This window comes from Mustela nivalis, assembly GCF_964662115.1.
Source record: "Mustela nivalis genome assembly, chromosome: 10".
NCBI classification, from domain to species: domain Eukaryota; kingdom Metazoa; phylum Chordata; class Mammalia; order Carnivora; family Mustelidae; genus Mustela; species Mustela nivalis.
Genome location: NC_139029.1, coordinates 2,940,631 through 2,953,624, shown reverse-complemented (window position 1 = coordinate 2,953,624; position 12,994 = coordinate 2,940,631). Strand labels below are relative to the sequence as shown.

The following is a 12,994-nucleotide window of genomic DNA, read 5'->3' as shown; positions in this document are numbered from 1 at the left end:
GGAGCAGCACGTGTGGGTGTCCTCACGCATGCGTGTGTCGGGGGGACCTTCAGAGGGGCCTGATAACAGAGCTTTCTTTTGCAGGTCATGGAGGTGAAGCCATTCCCGTGCTCAAAAGGGGTTTCCAAAATAGCTCGAAAGCCTGAGAGCAGCCTCCAGCAGGCGGCTCGGCGGAATTTGCAGCCTTCTGCTAAACTAGAAGCTGGAGACATCATCGCATCCTGCTGAACAGGCTTGTCTGGCTCTGGGGTCATGCCCGCCTGCTTCAGAAATGGAAACGTGAGCTTCTGGGGGAGGCTGCGGAGCTGAGATTTCGCGTTGTCTGCTATCTCATCCGTGCAGAGCAAAGTGGTCGGGGGGCATTGGGTCAATCTGATGCCATGCTTGAGCTGAGGCAACAGAGGCCCCCACCCCCTGAGAACCTCCCTCTCCAGGCGACCTCACTTCCACCCTGTAGCCCAGAGCAGGTCTGGTGTTGGGAAAGGGGCCGCCTGGAAGCTCCAGGTCCTTCTTCCTGAGAAAGGCCAGAAGCCAGTAGCCTTACCCTGTGCCCACGCAATAGACCACTGCAGAGTCCCGCAGGCCCCACGCGCAGAAGGGCCCACATTTGGTCTAATGCTCTGATGTCTTCACCTTGAAATTCTTCATGGTTTCCTAACATTGAACTTGTGTTTTGTGAGTGACACCAGCTGGGCACAGCAGTGTGGGTCCCCGTGGAGCAGACACACCCCGGAAGGATGTTCACCGTTCCTGGCCACTCCATTTGCACACGGTGCTCGTTGTGCCGGCTGAACACAGGACTGCAGAGACCCGCGGTGCGTGGGAGTTCAGCCAGACCCAGAACGTATGCAGGGTGGGTGTGCGGTGTCTCCAGCGGAGCGGGGCCCGAGAGCCCCCGGCAGCCAAGCCTTCCATTTGAACCAGAACCTGCCTTGAAAGCAGAAAGAAGCCACTGGAGTCCTAGGAAGCAGGAAGGACCAAGGAGCCTCTTCTCCTTCCTTACTCACAGCACTTCTGGTATTAGGTCGCTGGCCGGTGTGCCCGAGGCAGAGCGCGCTGCTTGCAATGGGCGCCGTCGGAGAGGGGAACAGAGCTTGTCACGTGCGGCCCTGCCGCCGTCCCGGGAAGGATGAATTACTCTCCACGATTGAGCCACAAAATATGAATCATGCCATTTCCGTGATCCCACAGAAAAGTGAAGTGCTCTTACGTTTGCACTTCAAATCAAAGTTGCCCTGTGTCAGGAGGAGTGAAATCCAGCTAATAATTTAACATGTAAATGTTTCTTTACTTAGAAGGATACTATGTAGCGAATAAAAATCACCTCCACCAGCCCAGAGAAAGACCGGAGGAAAAGGGTCTATATTTTAGTCGTTTTCATGGCACTCTTTGCTGCTTTTTGGACAAGGAGTGCCCTTCTCACTGTGCCGGGGTCTCTGCAAATTCGCGGCCTGTGGCGGCCAGCGCCCCCTGCCTGAGGTGCTCTGGCGGCGGCTGCGGGAGGCGGTGATCCTCCCTGGGCTCTGGAGACTCCTCTTCCTCTGACCTTCTCGGGGTCGGTTTCTTGCTGTCAGACAGGGGCAAAGAGAGCAAGGACCCTTTCTTCCTGCCGCTGCCCTCCTGCCACGGTCTGACCGTCCTCCCGGGCTCCTGCCCTCTGGACACAGGCGTGTGACTTCTCTGTGCGTAGACTAAGGATGTGCTGAGCCCCAGCTCAGCCCCGGCCAATCTCCGTGTGCCACTGCTGCTGAGAAATTGACCCCAAAGGTCCCTTTCAACATGTCTCTTCCCGCGGACCCTCCCTCCCTCTGGTGGGGTCTGCCCCAGAGCTCCTGAGGGGCCTTTTGTTGCCCGAACAGGCGGAGGAATGGAGACACGGGCGGACGGTGGGCAAACACACCCTTTAGTGCTGAGTGCCTGCTCTGGGACGGATACTGTTCTCGGGGCAGAGGGGACAGCAGAGAGCAGAACGGACAGCACCTCCGTCCCCTAGGGCCGGGAGGGGGCTGCGGAATGAACGAACGTGCCCACGAGTGGGTCCGGTGTCTGCCCAGGAAGACTCCGTCTCAGTAGTGGATGCGAACCCGCAGCCCAGCCTGGCCGACGCCAGCAGGTGGGGGTGGGCGGAGGAGAACCAGGCATCAGGGTGGCCAGAGAAGGGGGCCCAGCACCCCGATGAGAGGCCTCCACGAAGGGGTGTGGGACGTGTAGGACTTGTCCCGGAGAAGCTGCAGGACAGGGAGGGGAGTTGGGGCGGGCCTGCCAGTGGGGCGCCCCGTGAGTGAGGAGGGCTTGGGGCAGGCGCGGCAGGGAGGGAGGGGCCTGGCCATGTCGGAGGCGGCCCTGGAAGAGAGGGAAGCCTGGGGCATGGCCTGGGTCACGTCCCCAAGCAAATGGCTCTTCCTAACTTCAAATCTAGGAAAACGGGGTGGACAAAATACAGACGAAGCCCGAGGTAGGGGGTTGTTCTCCGCCAGGCAGGAAGGGCACACGTGGCTGAAACCCAGCGCCCACCATCAGAGTCCTTGGAAACCTTGCTCTTGTGCTGTGAGCTCAGAACTGGGCCATGGGAGGGAGACCTGGGGATCACCCTGGGCAAGGACGCGGAGGTAAGCAGCAGATTGGAGCATCCGAATGTGAGGCCGGAAAGCCAGCAAAGGCCGGGGTTAGCTGGTGCCAGGGCGAGGCCCCTTCCCTTCCCCCAGCCCGCGTGGGGCAGTTTGGAGGCTCCCGTTGGCCCCGGGCTGCAGGTACGGCACATCTGGGCATTACTGAAAAGATCATGGGTCGGGGGGGGGGGTCCTCTCCTCGGGGCGGGGGGGGGCGCTTTGGGGTGTGGAGGGTGAGGGCACAGTGTAGGGAGGGGACCGCTGCCCTGGGCGCCCTACTCCAGTGGAGCCGCCTGGGGACATCCCTTTGCAGAACCTGCACCCAAAAGGTCCCACCAGCCTGCTCTGCCCTTCCCCTGCTGCCTTTCTCCCTCCCAGGCCCGGCCCAGCTACTGATCTCCTGGTGACCTTGGGTGGAGCCCCAGAGAGGCAGGTGGTTGCTTGGCAACCCCAGGAGCTTCTGTCGCCAAGGACCTGATGGGCGGACTTAGGTCCCCGGTGACTGCTTCCCTTCGCGGGCCTCGGGGGCGGGCCTGTGTGCCTGCCCTGCCGTTCTGCCACTGCGTTTGGACAACTGAGCTCATTTTTCCTAGAAATCTGACGTTGGATACCAGCCTGGATTTATTTGATAGCTTCCAAATGTGCCTAATGCGGCAGTAATCAAGGCCCTGCTCAGACTTTCCGGCGATACCGTGACCCTAGTATTTTATTCTTCGCTAACCTTCAATTTCTGCTCCTGACCTTTCTCTGTGAAATATTTCAATATAAATAATGCAGTTTTGCAAACACATTGCCCTGATTACTTTGCAGGGCCCTGATTCTCCATGTGTGAAAGTCTGAAGTAAGTACTAATTTGTTCCCCTTTCTGGTAATTGCTGTTTTAGAAATAGCTTCTTCAGACGTCTGCCACAAATTGGCATCTCCCCGGCTCTCCGCTCACTTGCCAGAAGCAGCTGCCGGGCGTGTCTCTTCTGCAGAGACCGGTGTGGAGTCCCAGAGGCAAACAGCCCCGTGGCCCGGCAGGGGAGCTGCTGGCTTTTGGCCGAGCCCTGGTTCGCGGACCCTGAGGTAGTCCCTGTCGAGGGGCCCAGGTGAGAGGAAAGGGCATGCCCTGCTTCCCTCTGTCTGCCTCTCTCAACTGGGAGGCTTGGGACGTCAACGGCCTGGGTGGGAGCCAGCCCTGGTGGCAGCTGGGGCTGGGGGAGGGCGGGGCGCGGGTCAGGGCGTGCACAGACGCATGGCTCTGGTCCTGCTCTGGAAGCAGCTTGCAGACAGATGTGAGCCGGGAAGTCGTCTGTCACGGGTGTTCCACAGTCGCCCTTTACTTTAGTTTCCAAGACAAAACCATACGTTGTGTGCCCTGTTCCTGGCTGGGCTGAGCCTCCACGGTTTTTGTCACTGAGTCTCTCTCCTGGAGGCACTTTCCATCGCCCTTTTGTCGACCGGTGAGTGCTGACTACACAGCTACAACAAGCTGGTCCGGGAGCCCCGAGGGGAATTAGTAAGGGTGGATGTCTCCCTGGGAGCGTGTTGGCACCTGTGCAGACGACCTGGCGGTGCTGCGATGCAGGCCTCCGTCGGAAGACGCGAGTCAGCCGGAGAGGGGGACAAAGACGTCCACTGGAGAAGGGCTGGGAGGGACCTTGCAGACCTCTCCCTCGCAGGGCTGCAGGGGGTGGGTGTTCTACGGGACACGTCTGAGCTGCTGCAGCTGCAGTGGTCCCCTCAGCATCCTATAGAGGACAGTGGCATTGGGGGCCACTCACCCACCTCCCCTTGCCCCCGCCTCACCCAGCGTGCAGGTGCCTCTGGGCTCAGGGCCACCCCCTGCCTCGCACCCACGCTCCAGCAGCTCTTGCAACCAGGAGCAGCAGGAACAGCAGCAAAGACAGCCACCCCGTGTGCCGTCTCTTACTTCCACGTCAGAACCCTGTGGCTGGAAGATGTCGGTCACGTCTGCTCAGAGGCTCTTGTCCCACTGGGAACCTGGGTTTGGCTGCCCCCGTGCATGATACGGGGTGCCCCTTCCTGGAGGGCCTCCCTCATGGCAGATGCCCGTCCATGCTTCAGACAAAGCTCAAAGTGTCCTCTCCTCCATGGAGCCCTCCTGGCTTCCCCCTGGGGAGCTCCCACACCTCCTTTCTCAGGTCCCAGGGAACACTGTTCTTGCTCAGGCCATGCTGTTGGCGTCACGTGGATCTGGGCATGTCCACAGTGTTTAGAATCCCCTGAAGGCAAGCACAGGTCTAGTTGATTGGCAGGTCCTCAGCACTAATGCAGCTCCCAGCATACTGTAGGTGCTCAATAAATGCTCAGTGGCTATGCTAGTGAATGACCAAAGGGAGCAGAAATCTGCTTCTCTCAGGCCTCTTGTGGCCCAGAGCTCTTCTCCTTGGAGGGTGTGTGGTTGGTGTGCTGAGCCAGTGAGACAGCAGCAGCCACCCTTCTGGGGCTGGGGGCGGGGTTCTTCCTGTCCTCACGGGGCTGGCCGGTCACACTCCAGGGCTGTGGATGGAGCATACTAATCTTTGGTGGCTGTTTTGAGCCATTTGGTGATTAATTTCCACAGAAAGCTAAAATCCAAGAGGAGGGAAGAAGTCAATGATAGATCTATTTAGCTCCTGGGGTAACTTAATTTACATGTTTTAATGATTACTTCCTACCTGGGCATTCTGGAAACTAAGTGGACTGGAATGACTGTGTACATTCTAAGGTGGGCTGATGCAGGTCAGGACCAGGGCTGCGGGGGTGGGCAGAGAAGGTCCGTATTGACACCACCAACGGGAGAGCCCCTGAGGCTTGGCCCACTTTCTCTTTTTCTTTCTTTCTTTTTTCTTTTTTTTAAAGATTTTTTTTTTTATTTACTTGACAGAGAGAGAGATCACAAGCAGGCAGAGAAGCAGGCAGAGACAGAAAAGGAAGCAGGCTCTCCACTGAGCAGAGAGTCTGATGTGGGGCTCGATCCCAGGACCCTGAGATCATGACCTGAGCTGAAGGTAGAAGCTTAACCCACTGAGCCACCCAGGTGCACCTTGGCCCACTTATTCATGGGTGTCTCTATTTGACCATCTTTGGATGTTTTCTTCGGCAATAATCCGGGGGCTTCAGTCTGCCTCAGGGGGTGGGGGTGGTGTAGGGGACAGAGATTTTCCAACCCATCCCTTCAAGACCCAAAAAACCCTGAGCAAGTCTGCTCTGTTGGCTGCCAATAACCCTTTCTCCAGGCTCAGCTGCAGATCTGACAAGCCACACCTTCCAGAGGGCCCTCTGCCAGACCCAGTGATGATCTGGATAGCTGGGCAGGCCACTGGTCTGGAGAGAGGCAAAGGGTATGGGAGCAGACTAATGGGAAAGCTGTGACCTTCTCTGGCAGGTGGTTTGGAGCTGAACTGGGGAGCTTGATCATGTCATCTTGTATTGAAAAGAGCTTGAGACTCTGTATCACTGGTCACTGTTTTGGATTGACATGTGCCTCTTTCTCCCAAATTCAACGTCCCCTTGGAATGTGACCTCACCTTTGCAGGTGCAGTTAGTTAGGAAGAGGTTACACCGCATTAGGGCGAGGCCTTATGAGAAGGGGAGACGCACAGATGCACAGGGAGATGGCTACACAGTGACGAAGGCTGATTGGAGGGATGGTGGCCACAGCACAGCCGGCAAGGGGAGTGGAGGTATTGTCCCCTAGAAACTTCAGAGAGAGCACAGCCCTGCCTGTGCCTTGACTTCAGGCTTCCAGGCTCCAAAGTTGTGAATGAATCTATTTCATTTCTTCTTAAAACCCCCATTTGTGGTGCTTTGTTACCCCAGGAAATAAAAGCGATCACTCTCCAGGTCACGGCTGCTCTGTCTCCCCACTGCTCCTGGAATCAAAGATCTCAGGGGGACCCCGTGCACCTGTCCTGGAGACTAATGACCCAGCTGCCTGCTGGGAGTGCAACTGTCACCTGAGATGGGGTGGTGGCTCAGGGGGGCTTTGCTTGCATCACAGGAGCAAGTGGTGTGAGGACTGAGGTGCTGGGGGCTCTGCTGCTCGGGGATGCTTCCCCAAGCATGTTGGAAGCTGTGAGATGACAGACATCTCGTCTCCCTGGGGGACTTTCCTGGGGATGCTCATTCAGCACTGGGAGCTGTCCACTCTCTCCTGCTGGCCGCCCAGTCCCTGCTGTGTCAGTGGCCCTCTGCCCCCACCTCTAGCAGAACTCATGATTCACCTCTGCATTCCTTCGGCTCAAAGCAATATCCAGGGAGCGGGGACAGGACAAGGGGCTCCAGACAGAGGACCCTGGGGGCGGGGGGCGTTGCAGCTTGAGGAAAGAGCACAGGTGCAATGTCAGCGGGACTGAAAGAGGCTGCTAAGAGGGTCGTGCGGAGCCCGGTGGGCAAGAAGAGTTTTGCTGAACGGGAGTCTCCATACTGACAGCTGTAGCCCCACATGCCTGGGCTGTGGCTGGTCAAGGCAGTGGAAGCTTGCAGAAGGTTTTGGCTTCCCTTTTCCTCTGGTTCTCACTCCCCGCCCTGGGGTACGACAGTCAACTATTTAGTAGTCATGGAGTTTAATAACCACCCCCGCTATCTCAGTAACTCCTAACAATGAAAGTGGAATTTCCTTGTTCATGGTCAGCAGGTGGCTTCTGCTCGGGGCCGCAGGTGAGGTCCGTGTCTGCTCCATTTGGCTCTTGCTTGGGACCAGAGCTCCGTGGGGCACAGTCCTCTCCTGGTGAACGGCAGAGGCACTAGAGGGACAAGTGGACATACAATGCCCCCTTAAGGTCTGGACTGACAATTGACACCTGGCCAGTTATGCTAACATTCCCTTGACCAAAGCAAGTCACATGGCTAAGCTAGATGCATGGGAGGGGGCAGTGTACAGCACCCCGGGAGAGCCAGAACCAGGGAAGGGCAAAAGGAAGAATTGCAGACAAACTAGGCCACACGGGATCCCTGGGGCTGGTACTGCTGTTGTCTCTCATGACATCTTGATAAAAACACAGGGTTAACACTTCCTAGATCAGGGCTTTGGATCTTAACTGGAGTCATGTACACCTGTGTAAGATGCTATAGTCCATGCATGCTTATTGGAGATCATTCATGTGGCCACAGGGCATTCATGCTGCTTGGAGACCATTCATGCTGGCTGAAGACCATTAATAAGGTTGTGGACCATTCATGATGACTAGAGACCATGAATGCCGGATGCAGACCGTTCATGTGGCTACAGACCATTCACGAGGTTGTCGACCATTCAGGCTGGAGGCAAACCATTCATGTTTTCCACTGGCATTACCTTGTCATCACCAAGACATTCCAGAAAGAACTGCTTGACTCCTGGTGCACCATTCTTCCTTTGGTGATCCGGAGGGCTCCCCTCACACCTTTCTGTCCAGTTCCATTTTTGCTTAACTCACCCGCATTGGGAGAATGCAGACCCCTATAAAAGGCTTGCGGAGAAACAGACCACCTACTTGGGAACTAGGCTGTGCGCTCTGACCTCCCAAAATTTCTCTGGGGAGTTTCCGTAGCTGAGCTTCTCCTCTGGGTTTGTGTGTTCGTAGTCGAGAATGTTCTGAGGACTCTATTTATGTGAGATGTCCAGAATAAGCAAATCTATGGAGAGAAAGTAAAGTAACAGTCGCCTGGGGCTGGGGAACATGGAGGGAATGGGAGTGACTACTAATGGATATGAGTTTTTTGGGTGGGTGATAAAAGTATTCTAGAAATGATGGTGAAGATGGTTGCATAGCTCTGAACATACTAAAAACCTTTAATGGATGAATTGTACAGTTACGTGAATTGTATCTTCATAAAGGTGTTTTAAAACAAAATATGCTGGGGCATTATAACAGTAGTTATTATCCAGGGTCAGTGCCCACTCCCACCCCGGGGACATTTGTCTGGAGAAGTTCTTGGAGGTCCCAACTGGGGTGGCATTGCACGCTTACACTCGCCAGCCTCTGGGACACTCCCTCCTGTTGTGCCTGCATGAAGTCGTCGACTCCTGGGTCAGTAATCTGAGCTAAAACCCAAAGGGACTGTCTGACTGTTTGAAGGGTAACTGAGTTTGAATTACATGAGATTTAGAATAATAATCCAAGGAGGAACCGAGGTTCGTCCCCAGCTTTGTGCATCGCAAGCGCTGCTCATTGAGTCCTCGAGGGAGGCGGTGTTAAGACTGTGGGAAGAAATCTGTGGCTCCGGGGCTGGGGGAACCCTAGGGGGACAGCTGGTGGGGGCTGTGCCAGAGCCTGAGCCGTGGCGCACACCTGTGCTCACTCCCTCCTCCTCCTAGCTGAGTGCCCAACGGAGGCCCCCGCCTTCTTGCAGCTGAGGGCCCCAGAGATGCACTCGCATTAGCAGATAGCACTTTCTGGATCCCTCCCCCCGCAAGCCCTTGTCAGCATTCAGGGAAAAACTTTCCATCAGCATCAATCCTAATGTTTTCAGGCAAGTCCTTCACCTACATTTCGCAGCAATGGCTTTGTCTCACGGAATCAGGTTGGGGTGGCTGGGAGTCATGGGGCTGACAAGCAGATGTTGTCAAGGGGGCCAGGACCCTGATTCCGCGGGATCCTTGCTGTCTTCCTGCCCTGCTGTCTGCCTGTCACTTCCCATCTGGGGGACGCCGCGGGAAGAACCCGGGAGGGTGACAACGCACGCATGTGAGCAGAGCCAGAGTCGGGAAGATCATGTTTCCTCAGGGAGGCTGAGGTTCAAGATCCAGTGGAGCCTCACAGCGGGACCCCAGGGCCCGTGGATGTCAGTCCATCGGCATCCGTGGAGGAGACCCACAGACCCATCCTCACTGCCGGGGTCTGGGCAGGCCCGGTGTGTCTGCACTTCTGGTAACATCTCATTGTTTGGCAGTCGTGTATAGGAACACTGTTAACTTCCAAAACTGTGGGAATCACTGGCAGCGTACCCAACCTCGGTTTGAACCCAGCTTTGTGGCTAACGGATCTGTCACCTCCCTAAGCCCCGTTTCCACAATAGGAAGGCAATTTCCTTCCAAGGGGGCGTTTGTGAGAAGCAAGACAAGGGAGGGCAGCGGGCTGTCTCTGGAGTCTGTGCGTCCCCACGACTGTCCCGACTGTCCCCTCCCCTGCCGGCATCCGGATGTGCAGCTCCCCTTGGTGGGAGCCCCTCAAGATCTTAATGTGGGGTGTGGGCCGGGGCATGAGCTGAGATCACCAGGGAAAGCCCGTCAAATAATCCTGGGACCCAGTAAGTGCACAGTAAATTCCATTACCATGATGAGTAGTCATGTCATGAATTGAGTGAGCGTCCTGAACTCTCAGCTCACTCTGAGCTGTTGTCAGTGCAAGAATGACTCTGCAGTTGGTGTCGCCGAGTGGGTTTGCCTAGCGTGAGCTGGAGAGGTGTAAGAAACGGAAGGGAAGGCGCAGAACCCCACCTCAGGGGCCAATTCAGACTTCCGATACTGCGGACCATGCTGAGCTGGCCCCGCCTGGTTGTGTCCAAGCTCACCCAAGCATCCATTCACGGGAGCACCGAGGGTCCTGCTGTCTGGTCGGAGACTCAGGGAAGCAGCAGCTCCTGGTAGGTCCTTGCCGGGGACCCCTCTATCCTCAGGCACCTTCTTTTCTTCACCGCCTGCCTCAGAGCGAGCAGGGCAGGTTGGTTTTTTTGAACAGATTAGCCATTGATTAGCCTCTTAACAAACCCCTTCTTCCTTGCATCTCCCAGAACCAGGCACACAGAGGGTGTTTGTGGGTGAATGAAGGGCCTGTCCTCTGGCCAGGAAGACACCGTCAGTCTGCAGTGAGGTCAGGAACAGAAAGCCAAGAAGACGCACAGATCTTGCCCCCAGGACCCCAGCCTGCAGACCCTCCACCCACAGGGCCAGGGAGTGTCTCCTATGTGCAGGGGTGTATGTGGGACTGTGCAGGCAAGGAAGGGCGTGGGAGGCAGAGATGGGGGCCGAAAGGCACCAGCAGGCGCCCAGAGGTCCAGAGGGCTGATCTAGGTGGGTGTGAGGCTGAAGGCTGGTGGGAACAAGACTGAAGAAAGTTGTGTAGCCAGCCCAACTCCTCCATCATATACTATACTACATCATATACTAAATACATTCGTCTTTATGCCAATGCCTTTGTAATATTACATTTTTAGTTTTTTACGGTGGAAGAGCCTGCAGAGTCCTACCAGGACCCCTTTGAAGGGCATGCGAAGGAGTTTGAGCTTTTCCTGAGGCTTCGTGGATTCCCCAGGAACGAGGAGCGATCAACCCGATGCTCAGAGATGACCTTTAGGGTCAGCAAAGGGATGCTGGGGCTGGGTGTCCTGGGGCTCGGCTCTCTGTGGCTGAGGGTGGTCGCCTGCTGAAGTCGAGGACAGCAGAGACCCCTGAGCCTGCAGCTGCTGGTCAGGAGAAGGGCAGAGCCTGGGGCCAAGGTTTCCTGCTCCGCTTCCTCTTTCTGATCTTCTGTTGGCCCCTGGACCATGGGAGTCTTGCCAACTCTTGTCTTCCTGGTATGGACCCAGGGCCCTGCTCATATCAGGGCTAGTCTGCAGAGTTGTGAGTCAGTTATTAAAACATTCCCTTGATTTTTGATTGAAACATGCCCCATGCAGATTTAAAGGAATGTCATCACAGTCCTGAGATGCTTCTGGTGTCATTGGGGGGTTGGGGGGGTGAGGTAATTGCTTCCTCTTTGCCCAAAGTTTGTCAGTGAGATGACTTTGTGCTGGGACATTTGGGGGGGTGGCATGGGCACCACCCTTGTTACCCACCAATGCGTCCCCATGAGCGGTGATTGCCAACGTCCATCTGGCTTGCCCTTTGGTGATGCAGCATTTGGTCCAGCAAGGAGCCGGCCGGTGGGTCCATTCTTGAGGCCTTGGCAACAGTCATCAGAGGATTTAATTAGTAACTTTTAATCATTTATTTTAAAATGGATGGATGTTCACTGTGAAAATCCAAACACTTACAGACTCATAAACGACTCAGCCCTAATTTGGATGACACACAGGCTTTGATAAGAACTGGCCAGGCAGGGGCGCCTGGGTGGCTCCGTCGGTTAAGCATCTGCCTTCGGCTCAGGTCATGATCTTGGGGTCCTAGGATGGAGCCCTGCTTTAGGCTCCCTGCTCTGCAGAAGCCTGCTTCTCCCCCTCCCTCTGCCCACAGCCCCTCCTGCTCATGCTCTCTCTGTTTCCAATAAATAAATAAAATCTTTAAAAAAATCAGTCAGGGAGTAAATGGCTTATTTACTTGAAACTTGGGCATAGTCAGGAACCCTTCTCGCGGGTCATCACTGGGAGAAAGACTCTAGCTAGTGAGGACAGGGAAGGTCAAAGCCACATGTACAGCGAGGTGACCGCACGGAAGACCTCTGCCATCTGGTGCCCATCTCACGTCCAGTGCTATAGACTGAATGGGTCGCCCCAAATTTATGTATTGAAGCCCCAATCCTCCATGAGACCATATTTGAAGGCGGGAGGTCATTAGGTTAGCTGAGGTGGAGGGTGGCGTGCCCACCGATGGGATTAGTGCACCAGAACTCTCCCCTTGCCGCCTGACAGTGAAGCGGGGGGGACGTAGTGGGAGGACGGCCGTCTGTGAGCCTGGGAGAGGGGTGTCAACGGACCCTGAATCTGCCAGCACTTTGGTCTTGGACTTTTATCCTCCGGAACCATGAGCAATAAACGTCGGCTGGTCCAGCCGCCTGGTCTGTGGTCCTGGGTTAGAGCAGCCGAGCTGATCGATAACCCAGGTCAAGAGAACTGTCTCTTCAGACAGAAGAGCTGATCCTGTTCTTAAATACAAGGAGAGGCTGAGCTGAACACAAATGATGGCGGGTGTGAGCTTACAACGGAAGAAGGGCCTTCTGGCGTGGAGATCCCTGGGTTTCCCGGGAGATATTGATAATTTGAATGGGCTCCTGCTGAAGGATGAAGACGGGAGAACATGGCCTGATGAGATCCTTCTTTTCCAAAGATTCTGGAGCTCAGTGGATCCTGGGAAGCTTTTCAGGAGTGATCCGAAATACAGCGCCATCATGCTGAAGAGCTTTCCCATCCTAATAACCCGGCAGCTGGGTGTGCTCTCACGGTGACCTCGATTCACGGCACCCGGGAGTGCTGAGCAGGCCGCACGTGTGGACGGACTGGAGGCCTCCGTAAGCATTGGCGTTCACTCCCGCAGTACCCATAAAACCCATAAAACCCTTCACAAGAGCCTTTACATCATTTAGAAAGCAGAGCCTGAAGCAAGTGTTAAAATGCTGATACTGTCTTCAGAAGTTGCAAGCTCAGGGTGGCAAGAGTGAGGAGACGCGGGAGGTAGGGCAAGGAAAAAAGCCAAGACGTGTGGTGGGAGCCATTACCCAGTCTTTGCTGCTCCATAAAGAGTGGTGGCAGTCACGGCAGGT

At 55.7% G+C, this 12,994-nt stretch overlaps 1 long non-coding RNA gene across 1 annotated transcript; it reads left to right on the top strand.

The window, feature by feature from the left end:
* Nucleotides 1-3,582: 3,582 nt before the first annotated feature.
* Nucleotides 3,583-8,431, top strand: LOC309843372. Its single transcript, XR_014300102.1, has 2 exons — nucleotides 3,583-3,700; nucleotides 7,710-8,431. It is a non-coding gene; the product is annotated as an uncharacterized lncRNA (long non-coding RNA).
* The last annotated feature ends 4,563 nt before the right edge of the window (nucleotides 8,432-12,994 follow it).